Genomic DNA, 13,702 nt, shown 5'->3' with positions numbered 1-13,702 from the left:
TTCGCCAGTCCATTCTGTCTCTCTTCTTCGAGTCGCTCTGTCCTTCCTTCGCCAGTCCGCACTGTCCTCCCTTCGTCAGTCCGCTGTGTCCTCCAGTCCGCACTGTCCTCCCTTCGTCAGTCCGCTGTGTCCTCCATTCTCCAGTCCGCTGTGTCCTCCATTCTCCAGTCCGCTGTGTCCTCCCTTCTTCAGTCCACCCTGTCCTCCCTGCGCCACTCCACTGTGTCCTCCCTTCGCCAGTCCGCTGTGTCCTCCCTTCACCAGTCGCTTCTGTCCTCTCTTTGCCAGTCCGCTCTGTCCTCCCTCGCCAGTTTTCTCTGTCCTCCCTTCACCAGTCTGCTCTGCCCTCCCTTCGCTAGTCCGCTCTGTCCTCCATTTGCCTGTCTACTCTGCCCTCCCTTCTCAAGTCCGCTCTGTACTCCCTTTGCCAGTCCGCTGTGCCCTCCCTTCGCCAGTCTGCTGTGTCTTCTCTTTGCCAGTCCGCTCTGTCCTCCCTTCGCCAGTGCGCTCTGTCCTTCCTTCTCGAGTCCACTCTGTACTCCCTTTGCCAGTCTGCTGTGTCCTCCATTCGCCAGTCTGCTGTGTCCTCCCTTCGCCAGTCCGCTGTGTCCTCCATTCACCAGTCCGTTCTGTCCTCCCTTCGCCAGTCCGCTCTGTCCTCCCTTCGCCAATCCACTGTGTCCTCCATTCGCCAGTCTGCTGTGTCCTCCCTTCGCCAGTCCGCTGTGTCCTCCATTCACCAGTCCGTTCTGTACTCCCTTCGCCAGTCCGCTCTGTCCTCCCTTCGCCAGTCCGCTGTGTCCTCCATTCACCAGTCCGTTTTGTCCTCCCTTCGTCAGTCCGCTGTGCCAACCCTTCACCAGTCTGCCCTGTCCTCCCTTCGCCAGTCCGCTGTGTTCTCCCTTCGCCAGTCCATTGTGTCCTCCCTTCGCCAGTCCGCTCTGTCCTCCCTTTACCTGTCCACTGTGTCCTCCCTTCGCCAGTCCGCTCTGTCCTCCCTTCACAAGTTCGCTCTGTCCGTCCTTCGTCAGTCCGCTGTGCCAACCCTTCGCCAGTCCGCTCTGTCCTCCCTTCACCAGTCCGCTCTGTCCGTCCTTCATCAGACTTCTGTGCCAACCCTTCACCAGTCCGCTCTGTCCACCCTTCGCCAGTCCGCTCTGTCCTCCCTTCGCCAGTCCGCAGTGTCCCCACTTCGCCAGTCCACTGTGTCCTCCCTTCACCAGTCTGCTCTGTCTTCCCTTCGCCAGTCTGCTCTGTCCTCCCTTCACCAGTCCGGTCTGTCCTCCCTTCGCCAGTCCGCACTCTCCTCACTTCGCCAGTTCACTGTGTCCTCCTTTCACCAGTCTCCTCTGTCCTTGGTTCGCCAGTCTGCTCTGTCCTCCCTTCGCCAGTCCGCTGTGCCCTCACATCGCCAGTCGGCTGTGTCCTCTCTTCGCCAGTCCGCTCTGTCCTCCCTTCGCCAGTCCGCCCTGTCCTCCCTTCGCAAGTCTGCTCTCTCTTCCCTTCGCCAGTGCGCTCTCCTCCCTTCGCCGGTCCACTGTGTCCTCCCTTCGCCAGTCCGTTCGGTCTTCTCTTCGCCAGTCCGCTCTGTCCTCCCTTCTTCAGTCCACCCTGTCTTCCCTTCGCCACTCCACTGTGTCCTCCCTTCGCCAGTCTGCTCTGTCCTCCCTTTACCAGTCCACTCTGTTTCCCTTTGCCAATCCGCAATGTCCTCACTTCACCAGTCCACTGTGTCCTCCCTTCGCCAGTCCGCTGTGTCCTTCCTTCGCCAGTCAGCTGTGTCCTTCCTTCGCCAGTCCACCCTGTCCTCCCTTCGCCAGTCCGCTCTGTCCTCCCTTCGCCAGTCTGCTCTGTCCTCTCATCGCCAGACCGCTCTGTCCCCTCATCGCATTCTGCTCTATCCTCCCTCCGCCAGTCTGCTCCATCCTCTCTTCACCAGTCCTCTCTGTCCTCTCATCGCCAGTCCACTCTGTCCTCCCTTCGCTAGTCCGCTGTGTCCTCTCTGCAATCTGCAGTGTCTCCCCTTCGCCAACCCGTCCTGTGCCCCCTTCTCCAGGCTGCTGTGTCCTCCCTTCATCAGTCCGCTGTGTACTTCCTTCGCCAGTCCGCTATGTCCTGCCTTCGCCAGTCCGCTCTGTCCTCCCTTCAGCAAGCAGCAGTGTCCCCCCCTTCGCCAGTCTGCTCTGTCCTCCCTTCTCCAGTCCGCTGTGTCCTCCCTTCAGCAGTCCGCTGTGCACTTCCTTCGCCAGTCCGCTATGTCCTGCCTTGGCCAGTCCGCTCTGTCCTCCCTTCAGCAAGCAGCAGTGTCCCCCCCTTCGCCAGTCTGCTCTGTCCTCCCATATCCAGTCCGCTGTGTCCTCCCTTCAGCAGTCCGCTGTGCACTTCCTTCGCCAGTCCACTGTCTCCTTTCTTCGCCAGTCCGCTGTGTCCTCCCTTCACTGCTCCACTCTGACCTCCCTTCTCCAGTCCACGCTGTTCCCCCTTCTCCATTCCGCTCTCCTTCCTGGCCCAACAGGTCAGCTTCTCCCTCCAACACTAAGTCCACGACATTCTGCATTTAAACATGTCAGACCCTTCTTGAAGGAAGGAAGGAATATTCTCACTGGGTATCGGCAGACTGAGTTAGAGAACCATGGAGAGCAACTTGAGGCTGCCAGCATGAGACACATGTGGGCACTTTCCCCCGCTTCTTCGTGGAGTGAGTTCGGAGATTGGAACTCGAGCTTTACACTGTGCTCAAATAATGACCTGTTCCAAATCAGACCCAGGGAGGTTTGTGGAGGGGAGGTTGGGGGGATGTGAAGCATCGTCTTATAGATTGTCTGCATCCCTTTACATAGAGAAACAAAGGCAGGATTTCCTTTGCAGAAGGAATATAAATATTGTAACCACAAAAGCAGGCCAGTGCTCAGAATCCTGCAACAGGTAATTCACCTCCTTACTCCCCCAAAGTCTGTCCACCTTCAAGAAGTCAGGTGACTGATGGAACACTCCCCACCTGCCTGGATGAGTGCAGCTCCAACAACACTCACGAAACTCAACACTTTTCAGGTCAAAGCAGCCTGTTAATTGGCACCCCATCCACAACCATTCACTCCCTCCACCACCGACGCACAGTGGCAGCTGTGTGCACCATCTACAAGATGCCCTGCAGGAACTCACCCAGGCTCCTTCGGCAGCACCTTCCAAACCCACAACCTCTACCCGCTAGAAGGACAAGGGCAGCAGACACATAGGAACACCACCAAGTCACTCACCACCTTGACTTGGAAGCATATCGCCATTCCTTCACTGTCGCTGGGTCAGAATCCTGGAACTCCCTCCCTAACAGCACAATGGGTGTACCTGCACCACAGGGATTCCAGCGGTTCGATAACCCAGATCACCACCACCTTCTCAATGGCGTCACATCCAGGAAATGATTTTTTTTTAAATAGTTTCAAATATGCTGCAGTCTGCTGGTAGCTGGCAAGGCTGAAGCAATTGTCCCAGTTCTGAGGACTGAAAACTCAATCGTTCTTCAGAAGTAGCCTGACTGGTGTCTGATTGAAGAGCAGCATTGTGCACAGTAATGAAAAAAAGATTCATTTCCGACGCTGCTGAGTATAAGTATTCTCTCAAGCTCAAGAAAACCACAAACACGCAATGAGGCTCATTTCCTTTACTTACGTTCAGTCTTAAACTAGCAAGCAGTCAGTTCAGTATTTTCAACCCAAATATACAGGTTAACACTGGCCCTTAATTTCACAATATTGTATTTCAATAGCCCGGTCCATTTATTTTACCTTCTAAGCTATGTTTGTAGACCATCAAGGAGACTAGATGAACAATCAAAGCATGAACACAGAAGACTGTATAAGTCAACAAGAAGACTATGCATTCATATAGCACTTTTCAATATGACAACCAGACATCTCAACCCACCTTATAGCGAGGACACACTTCTGCGGTAGAAATTGTTATATATTGTATTTTATATTTGTGGCAGTAATGTTATTAAAAATCCCTGGTTTAAAATACACAGAGGCAGTGTGTCGACTAAAGCGGTAATTAAGGTGTCGCAAACATGAGGTCACCATTGCTTCTAACCATTTACTTGTTTACGTATAGAAAATAGAAGCAGGAGGAGGCCGTTTGGCCCTTCAGCTGCTACACTATTCATAATGATAATGGCTGATCATCCAACTCAATAGCCCAATACAGCTTTCCCCCCATATCCTTTGATCCCCTTCACCCTAAGTGCTACAGAAACATAAAAAATATAGGTGGCTAATGGAACGTTGTTTTGATTGCAGGAGATTCCCTTGGGTATAGATTATTTGAGGGGGTCTGTTTAGTCCTAGCTAAGCAGGCCATTGGGATACTGTGTGGGATGCAGGTGATGTAATTAATGGGAGGAGCCAGGTCTGTAGTTTTGCAATCTGTTATAGGATTTTAGGTTGAAAAGCAATTTGCCATAGGATTTGAGTCTGATTTGAGGCTGTTCCTGGAAAGATCTCTCTCTCTCTAAAGGTCTGCACAGATACGCAAGGAGTCCTGATTGCTAACCATATTTATGAGTGGATTTTGAACTGTGTTGGGTTGCTTTGTTGGGATATATATAGTGGTCGGTGTAGATAGTGGGTTAAGGTTTTTTCCTTTGATTTAAGAGCTGTTTAACTATTAATTGTAAACTATTTATTTGATAATGTGGTCAATTCTATGTTCAAATTAAAGGTTGTTTAAACATAAAATATACCTATCGGTCAGAGTCCTGGGGTGAAGTATCCTTTCTTCACAGTTTTACAAATTGCAAATTGTTTGAGGTTTCTCGTCCGGCATCCTAATAAAAGTTGGGGTCTGGTCCATTATCCTAACAAAAATTGTGGGCTTTGTACTGGGATTAAAAAGTATAATTATGATTTTGGCTCAGGATTATTGAATTCAAAGACAGCCAGTGTGAGGGTCTGGTACTTTCTTTCAGTTGTTGAATTCTTTCATTTTAAATAGAGAGTGTAAGGAACCTCCTTTAAATCCTTGTCCAATCCCGGTTTTGCTTTTCAATTCCTACCTTACTGGCTGCTGTTAAACTATAGACTTTGAATGCACTCCCCCCCCCCCCCCCCCCGCTCCCCCCCCCCCCCCCTCCCCCGCTGCAAGGGATTCCCTGACATGCAATGTGCTGTGTGGCAGGGTCCCGTGAATTCATTTTGATGGACTTGGCTAGCAGCCAATCAGCTCCTCTGAAATTCCAGGATTTATCCCAATCCTGATTGTGGTTGGTGGAGCCCTTCAAGCTTCTGGAATGATTCTGGAAAATAAAGCAGTTTCCTTTTTGGCTTTCAGTTTCTGATTGGACCTGGACAGCAGCAGGAGTGGATTTAAACACTCTCTCCATCAGCCAGACCTGTGAATGTAACTTCTGATTGAAAGAGTGCAAGCAGTTAGCAGGCCTCTGAAAGTTTAATCCCCTGTTTGAAAGGTTGGGAACAGCCCAGTCTGATATCTGAGGGGACACGAGAAGTCTTTGGCAGGTAGGATCAAGGAAAACCCAAAAGCTTTCTATAGGTATGTCAGGAATAAAAGAATGACTAGGGTAAGAGTAGGGCCAGTCAAGGACAGTGGTGGGAAGTTGTGTGTGGAGGCTGAGGAGATAAGCGAGATACTAAATGAATACTTTTCGTCAGTATTCACTCAAGAAAAAGATAATATTGTGGAGGAGAATGCTGAGACCCAGGCTATTAGAATAGATGGCATTGAGGTGCGTAGGGAAGAAGTGTTGGCAATTCTGGACAAGGTGAAAATAGATAAGTCCCCGGGGCCGGATGGATTTATCCTAGGATTCTCTGGAAAGCCAGGGAAGAGATTGCTGAGCCTTTGGCTTTGATTTTTAGGTCATCATTGGCTACAGGAATAGTGCCAGAGGACTGGAGGATAGCAAATGTGGTCCCTTTGTTCAAGAAGGGGAGTAGAGATAACCCCGGTAACTATAGGCCGGTGAGCCTAACGTCTGTGGTGGGTAAAGTCTTGGAGAGGATTATAAAAGATACGATTTATAATCATCTAGATAGGAATAATATGATTAGGGACAGTCAGCATGGTTTTGTGAAGGGTAGGTCATGCCTCACAAACCTTATCGAGTTCTTTGAGAAGGTGACTGAACAGGTAGACGAGGGTAGAGCAGTTGATGTGGTGTATATGGATTTCAGTAAAGCGTTTGATAAGGTTCCCCACGGTCGGCTATTGCAGAAAATACGGAGGCTGGGGATTGAGGGTGATTTAGAGATGTGGATCAGAAATTGGCTAGTTGAAAGAAGACAGAGAGTGGTAGTTGATGGGAAATGTTCAGAATGGAGTTCAGTTACGAGTGGCGTACCACAAGGATCTGTTCTGGGGCCGTTGCTGTTTGTCATTTTTATAAATGACCTAGAGGAGGGCGCAGAAGGATGGGTGAGTAAATTTGCAGACAACACTAAAGTCGGTGGAGTTGTAGACAGTGCGGAAGGATGTTGCAGGTTACAGAGGGACATAGATAAGCTGCAGAGCTGGGCTGAGAGGTGGCAAATGGAGTTTCATGTGGAGAAGTGTGAGGTGATTCACTTTGGAAAGAATAACAGAAATGCAGAATATTTGGCTAATGGTAAAATTCTTGGTAGTGTGGATGAGCAGAGGGATCTCGGTGTCCATGTACATAGATCCCTGAAAGTTGCCACCCAGGTTGATAGGGTTGTGAAGAAGGCCTATGATGTGTTGGCCTTTATTGGTAGAGGGATTGAGTTCCGGAGCCATGAGGTCATGTTGCAGTTGTACAAAACTCTAGTACGGCCGCATTTGGAGTATTGCGTACAGTTCTGGTCGCCTCATTATAGGAAGGACGTGGAAGCTTTGGAACGGGTGCAGAGGAGATTTACCAGGATGTTGCCTGGTATGGAGGGAAAATCTTATGAGGAAAGCCTGATGGACTTGAGGTTGTTTTCGTTAGAGAGAAGAAGGTTAAGAGGTGACTTAATAGAGGCATACAAAATGATCAGAGGGTTAGATAGGGTGGACAGCGAGAGCCTTCTCCCGCGGATGGAGGTGGCTAGCACGAGGGGACATAGCCTTAAATTGAGGGGTAATAGATATAGGACAGAGGTCAGAGGTGGGTTTTTTACGCAAAGAGTGGTGAGGCCTTGGAATGCCCTACCTGCAACAGTAGTGAACACGCCAACATTGAGGGCATTTAAAAATTTATTGGATAAGCATATGGATGATAAGGGCATAGTGTAGGTTAGATGGCCTTTAGATTTTTTCCATGTCGGTGCAACATCGAGGGCCGAAGGGCTTGTACTGCGCTGTATCGTTCTATGTTCTATGTTCTATCTCCCCTGAGAATCCTAAAGGGTCCTGAAGACCCAGGTTCTTCTTTCTCTCTCTATACCACATCCAGAAACCCTGCACAAAGACCAGACAAGCTGAAAGGCAGGGTAAATGATGAACCTGTTGAGAATTCTAATCCTATCTCAGTGAGACTGAGAGTCAATCTGGTGGAGGCCTGTACCGGTGAAGGTTACTCTCTGGAGGAATTCCTGCAGCCTGTAGGGTCTAAGTGAAGGCAGACACGAAAATATCAAACCAAACAATGGTTTCAACACCTTGCATTCTGGGAAGATCACCGCCTACAAAGACCGCTACCTCAGCAGCCAAGATTCTCATCTCTCATCCCCTTTGATCCTTCCCCACCGTGTGTCTGACATGTGTGTATGTGGGTGGAGGGTGGGACGATATTAGGGGAGTAATTATATTAGCAGACTGTTGGCCTATTATCGCCGTTATATGTTTCACTCTTCCCTTGTTGTAAATAAACAATTATTTTGTGTTTTACTTACAAATCTGGTGTTTGTAAGTCATTGAAGCAGTCAAGGGTCACATATCTCAGGAAAATATATGAATTGTTGGTTAATTCACTTATTTTGGGACTCTGGGATCTGTGGGACTGGAATTGACCACGTACTCATCCAGGGTGTCATAGGGCTGGCTTGTAATGCCGAATAAGCAGCGCGGGCTCAATTCCTGTACTGGCCTCCCTGAACAGGCGCCGGAATGTGGCGACTAGGGGCTTTTCACAGTAACTTCATTGAAGCCGACTTGTGACAATAAGCGATTATTATTATTATTATTATTTATGAAATTACTATTTCAGTGGCTGAGGTGTGGAAGAGGTCACTCTGGGTGGCTTACAAAGGGTGGTTAAAACAAATCTTTTGGACTGGGCGAAGAAGCTGCAGTTGACTTTACCTGAAGGAATGAGGGAGGTGGAGCTGATTAAAGTAATAGGTCAGTGTTTAAATTTGCCAGAGACACTGTCTAAATCATTGGAATGACCTCAAATTCAATTACAAATGAAACAATTCGAAACGCAGTAAAAAGAAAAAGGGAAAGAAATAGAACTGTAGAAATTAGAACTGTAGAAATTACAATAGCAAGAAAAAGATTAAGAAAGAAAGGCAAAGGAAAAAAGCAAGGATAGAGGAAAAGGAGTGGCAATGGAAGTGGCAAAGGAAAAAGGAAGAGCTCCTCAAAAGGCAATTGAAATGAAGAACCATGAGATGGAAATGGAAAGATTATCAAAGGGAAAAAAAGGATAAGGAGAGAAAGAGAACAGCAACAGAAAATGTTGCCAGCCAAGGCAGAAGTTGAGGAAAGTTTTGAGGGAGGGGCAAAAGCCTAGTGGGGCTATAATTAAATATATTCAAGCACTGCCACAGTTTGATGCAAAACATGTGGAAGCCTTTTTTTAAAAATCTCATTTGAGAAAGTAGCTAAACAATTGAAGTGGCAAAAACCACGTGAGAATTGTTTGTTCAAACAAATTTGGTAGGTAGAGCTAGTGAAGTGTTCGTATCGTTATCAGAGGAGGTATCTCGGGATTATGATGAGTTGAGAAAAGCCATCTTAAGTGCATCTGAACTAGTTCCAGAAGCCTACAGGCGGAAGTTTAGAAATCTAAGGCAAGAACCAGGTCAGATGCATATAGAATTTGAAAGAAACAAGCAAAATAATTTTGATAGGTGGATAAGACCATTAAAAATAGACCTAACGTATGAAGCTCTTTGGGAAACGGTTATTTTGGAGGAATTTAAAGATTCACTTCCCACAGTAGTCAATTTATATCTCTGAAGGATAGAAACTGGGAAAATTAGAAATTCACAGGTGGTCATGGTAAAGGGCGTCTATCTGGAGATATTTAAGAGATTTTGCCTCAGGTTAAAAGGGCAATTTCTGAGGGTGGCAGAGAAATAAGAAATCTAATATGTTTTCATTGTAATAAGGTTGGACGTACAAAGTCGCAGTGTTGGTTGCTTAAGAAAATTGCTGGGAAGATATACACATTAAATCAAGAGGCGGCACGGTGGCACAGTGGTTAGCACTGCTGCCTTACAGCTCCAGGGTCCCAGGTGCAATTCCGGCCTCGGATGACTGTCTGTGTGGAGTTTGCACTTTCTCCCCGTGCCTGCGTGGGTTTCCTCCAGGTGCTCCGGAATCCTCCCATTGACCAAGGATGTGCAGGTTAGGTGGATTGGCCTTGATAAATTGCCCTTAGTGTCCAAAAGGTTAGGTGGTGTTACTGGGTTAAGATGATAGGGTGGTGGCATGGGCTTGGGTAGGGTGCTCTTTCCAAGTGCCGGTGCAGACTCAATGGGCCGAATGGCCTCCTTATGCACTGCACATTCTATAATTCTATGAAGGTAAGCCAGTGGGGTTTATTAAAGTGGGATAACAATGGTTACAACTGGAAGAGGTGCAAAAGTGTGTACAGCTGGTTCAGATGCTGGTTGATAAGAACATGTCAGATCTTTTTAAAGATTTTGGGTGTGATTCTCCGTTTGCGAGACTATGGTCGGGATTCTCCGTTGCCGGACGCCGATTCATACTCGGCGATCAGGCAGAGAATCCCTTTTGACACGGGGTGGCGGCTGGTTTTTGATGCTCCGCCCCGTCCAAAACAGCATCATCGGGGAGTGCGGCACACGCCTCACTACATCACTTGAAGACCCGCTCCCGATGCTCCGCCCCCGATGGGCCGACTTCCCGACGATGCTGGATAGGTGTACTCTGCGTTTTCGGCAATCTTGCATGGCAGCTGCAGACTGTGTCCAGCGCTGCCACAGTCGGGGGAAGGGGGGGGGGGAGCCGTTCTACTGCCCGGGGGTGGGGGGGGCGCCTTCGGCAGGAGCTGGTAGGACTGGCGCGGGGTAAGCGAGGAGGTTACAGGGCCGTACTATCTGGCAGGTCGGGTCCGCACGCGACTGGCGCCATGTTGTATGGCACGACTGTTGCCGTGGGCATACGCGCCCATGGACCCGGCCATTCTCTGGGAGCCGGCAGTTTTACCCAGCACCGCTGCTAACCCCTCACCGGTCCCAGAATGAATGAGGGTTCAGCGCCAGTTTTGGCGTCATAAAAAGCCACTGTTTCCATGCCGGCGTCGGCACTTAGCTGCAAAATCGGAGAATCCAGCCCTTGTTCTCCCACCGGAGCTGAATTGCACAAGTTTTGCGATCCCCTTGCAGTCATAAAGCGGGATACAATTCAGTTCCATGCCATGCAAATTTATGCACGAGGTGGAATACAAGGGATTCCTGGGTGAATCCCCATATCGGGGCCACCATCTTGAGTGATTTTGCCGATCCTGATTTTGCCCCAACACCCAATTCTCTGTTCCATTGGGGAAAGCATTCTGGAGTCTTGGGGATGGATAATCACACCCTTTACTTGTGAGGGCAATGTTTGCTTGTGTACAAGGCGGGGTGGATTCAGAGGTTAAGATCTTACGGGGTACAGGAGCAAGTCAATTTTTAGTGGTAAGAGATAAGATTTGTAATTCAGAAGTAGTATAGCCAGGAAAGGTGGTAATATGTGGGATTACTGGTGAAGTGAGTAATATTCCATTATGTAAGGTAAAATTTGAGAGTCCAGTGAAAAGTGGTGAAGTAGTGGCAGGAGTAATGGAGAAAATACCTTCTTTAGGGGTATTGTTTATCCTGGACAACGATATAGCTGGATCACAGGTGTGAGTGATGTGGTTGAAACACCACTGGAAAATCAAATAATTGAGGTGTTGCAACAAGCATATCCTGGGGGGTTTCCAGATTGTGTGGTAACAGGATCATAAAGCCACAGGTTTAGACAGGAGGAAGAGAAATCGGAGGGTAAAGATAGGGAGGTCGAGATTCAGTTATCAGAAACCATCTTTGACCAGATGGTTAATAAAGAACAAGGCAGTGAAGTATGAAGCGGATATCTTTAGTTCAGGAAAATTGTTAGAATTACAACAGAGGGATTCAGATATAAAGCAGCTGTATCAGAAAGCACACACAGAAATAGAATCTGAGGGTATACCAGAATGTTATTGCATTAGAAATAATGTATAAATGAGCAAGTGGAGACCTTTACATGTTCGGTCAGGTGAGAAGTTCATCAAGTTGTATTGCCAGTGGGCTATAGAAATGAGGGGCGCAATTCTCCGCACTCACGTGCGGAGAATAGCGGGGGTCGTAAATTTTTACGGCCATGCTAGTCTGACGCCCTCCCGCTATTCTCCCCCCCCCCCCACGCCCGACTCCCGACACGAATCGCTGCCGCCGTTTTTTTACGGCGAGCAGCGATTCTCAGCTGGCCGATGGGCCGAAGTCCAAGCCCTTTACGGCCGTTTTTACGAACGGCAAACACACCTGGTCTGGCCGTTCGTAAAAACGGCCGTAAAGTTCGGATCTTGGCAACCATGGCACCGATTGGCGCGGCAGTACCACGGCCGTGCCAAGGGTGCCATGGGCCCGCGATCGGTGGGCACCAATCGCGGGCAGCGGGTCCGATTCCCGCGCACTCTTTGTCCTTCCGCCGCCCCGCTGTATCAATTCGCGGGGCGGCTGAGGGGCATCACGGCCCGCGCATGCGCGGGTTTCGCGCAAATGCGCGATGACGTCATCCGCGCATGCGCGGGTTGGAGTCTTCCAATCCGCGCTTGCGCGGCTGACGTCATGTGACGCGTCGGCCGTCGCAAACTCTGGCAAGCGGGCTTAACGAAATTCGTTAAGCCCGCGATGCCGGAGTTCACGGCCGCGGCATGCTAGCCCCGACCGGGGACCAGAATCGGTTCCCGGTCGGGGAGGGGGAGGCTGGCGTCAAACCCGCCCGTTTTTGACGCCAGCCTTACGATTTCTCCCTGTTTGGGAGAATCGCGCCCGAGGTTTTGCTGGTCAAACACAAGGTTAATTTAAGAGTAAGGAAAACTCAAGCAAAAATACAAAAACATTTTTATTGACCTGGACTGCATTAGGATGTAGTTGAATTTTGTCGTACATGTCACACATGTCAGGCAACAGGAAAACCTCAAGCGGTAATCAATCCAGCACTCCAATACCCATTCTGCCATTTCCAGAACCCTTTACTATGGTCCTAATTACTTGCATAGGACCCCTTCCACAGACAAAAAGTGGGAATCAGAATTTGTTGGCCATAATGGATGTGTCTACTAGATTTACAGAGGTCTTTCCATGACGAAATATTACAGCTAAGAGGGTTGTAGAGGAGTTAACTGATTTTTTTATTACCAGATAAGGACTACCAAAATAAATCCAGTTAGATCAAGAATCCAATTTTATGTCAAAATTGTTTCGGGAAGTTATGCATAACTTAGTCATAAAGCAATTTAAATCAACTCTGTATCATCCAAGTTGAGTGCCTATGGTCAGTATTAACCAGAGAATTGGCATAAAGGAATCCCATTTGTACTCTTTTCAATTAAGGATGCATCTCATGACTCAACTAAATTCAGTCCGTTTAAATTGATTTTTGGTTATGAGGTAAGAGGATCGCCCACATTGATTAAGGAAAAATTGGTGAGTCAGTGTACTGAGACTACCTTGTTGGACCGTGTCAAATTTATGGGAGAGATTAAATAAGGCTGGTGAGTTGGCTAGAAAGCATTTAAATTGTCACAGCATGTGCTAAAACAAGAGGCAGATTAGAAATTTTAAAAATCACAGTTTTGTTATGGGGAAAAGTATTCGTATTATTACCAGTTGCAGGTGAAGCATTAAAAGCAATATTTAGAAGGCCTTAACAAATCAAATGGAAATTGAGTGGGCTGAATAATTTGATATGAATGGCAGATAGAAGGAAAACTCACAGGGCGGGATTCTCCGACCCCCCCCCCCTCCCCGGGTTGGAGAATCACTGAGGGGGGGGGGGGGCGGCCCCCACTCCGCCGCTGGCTGCAGAATTCTCTGGTGCTGGTTTTTGGGTGGGGGCGGTGATCGCATCGTGCCAGTCGGGGGCCGTAGGCAGTGGGACCCCCCCCGGCGAGTCCCGCAGGCATGGATTAGACAAGGTCCGTACTGGCGGGACCTGACTTTGAGGGCGGCTTGCGGAGTCTTCGGGAGGGGAGGGGGGCAGGGGCACGGGGGGATCCGGCCCTGGGGGGAACCCCCACGGTGGCCTGGCCAGCGATTGGGGCCCATCGATCTGTGGGTGGGCCTGTGCAGTGGGGGCACTCTTTCCCTCTGCGCCAGCCTATGTAAGGCACCGCGGTGGCCGGCGCGGGGAAGAAAGCCCCTGCACATGTGCAGGAATCATTGCAGTGGTTCTGCGCATGCGCCAGAACACGCTGGCGCTCCTGCGCATGCCCCAACTCGTGCCAGCCGGCGGAAGTGTGGAGGATTCCGCGCCTTCCGGGCAGGCC

The sequence above is a fragment of the Scyliorhinus canicula genome, chromosome 16, assembly GCF_902713615.1.
Source record: "Scyliorhinus canicula chromosome 16, sScyCan1.1, whole genome shotgun sequence".
Lineage (NCBI taxonomy): Eukaryota > Metazoa > Chordata > Chondrichthyes > Carcharhiniformes > Scyliorhinidae > Scyliorhinus > Scyliorhinus canicula.
The sequence above is the reverse complement of the archived record's forward strand: the minus strand, read 5'-3'. Positions refer to the sequence as shown.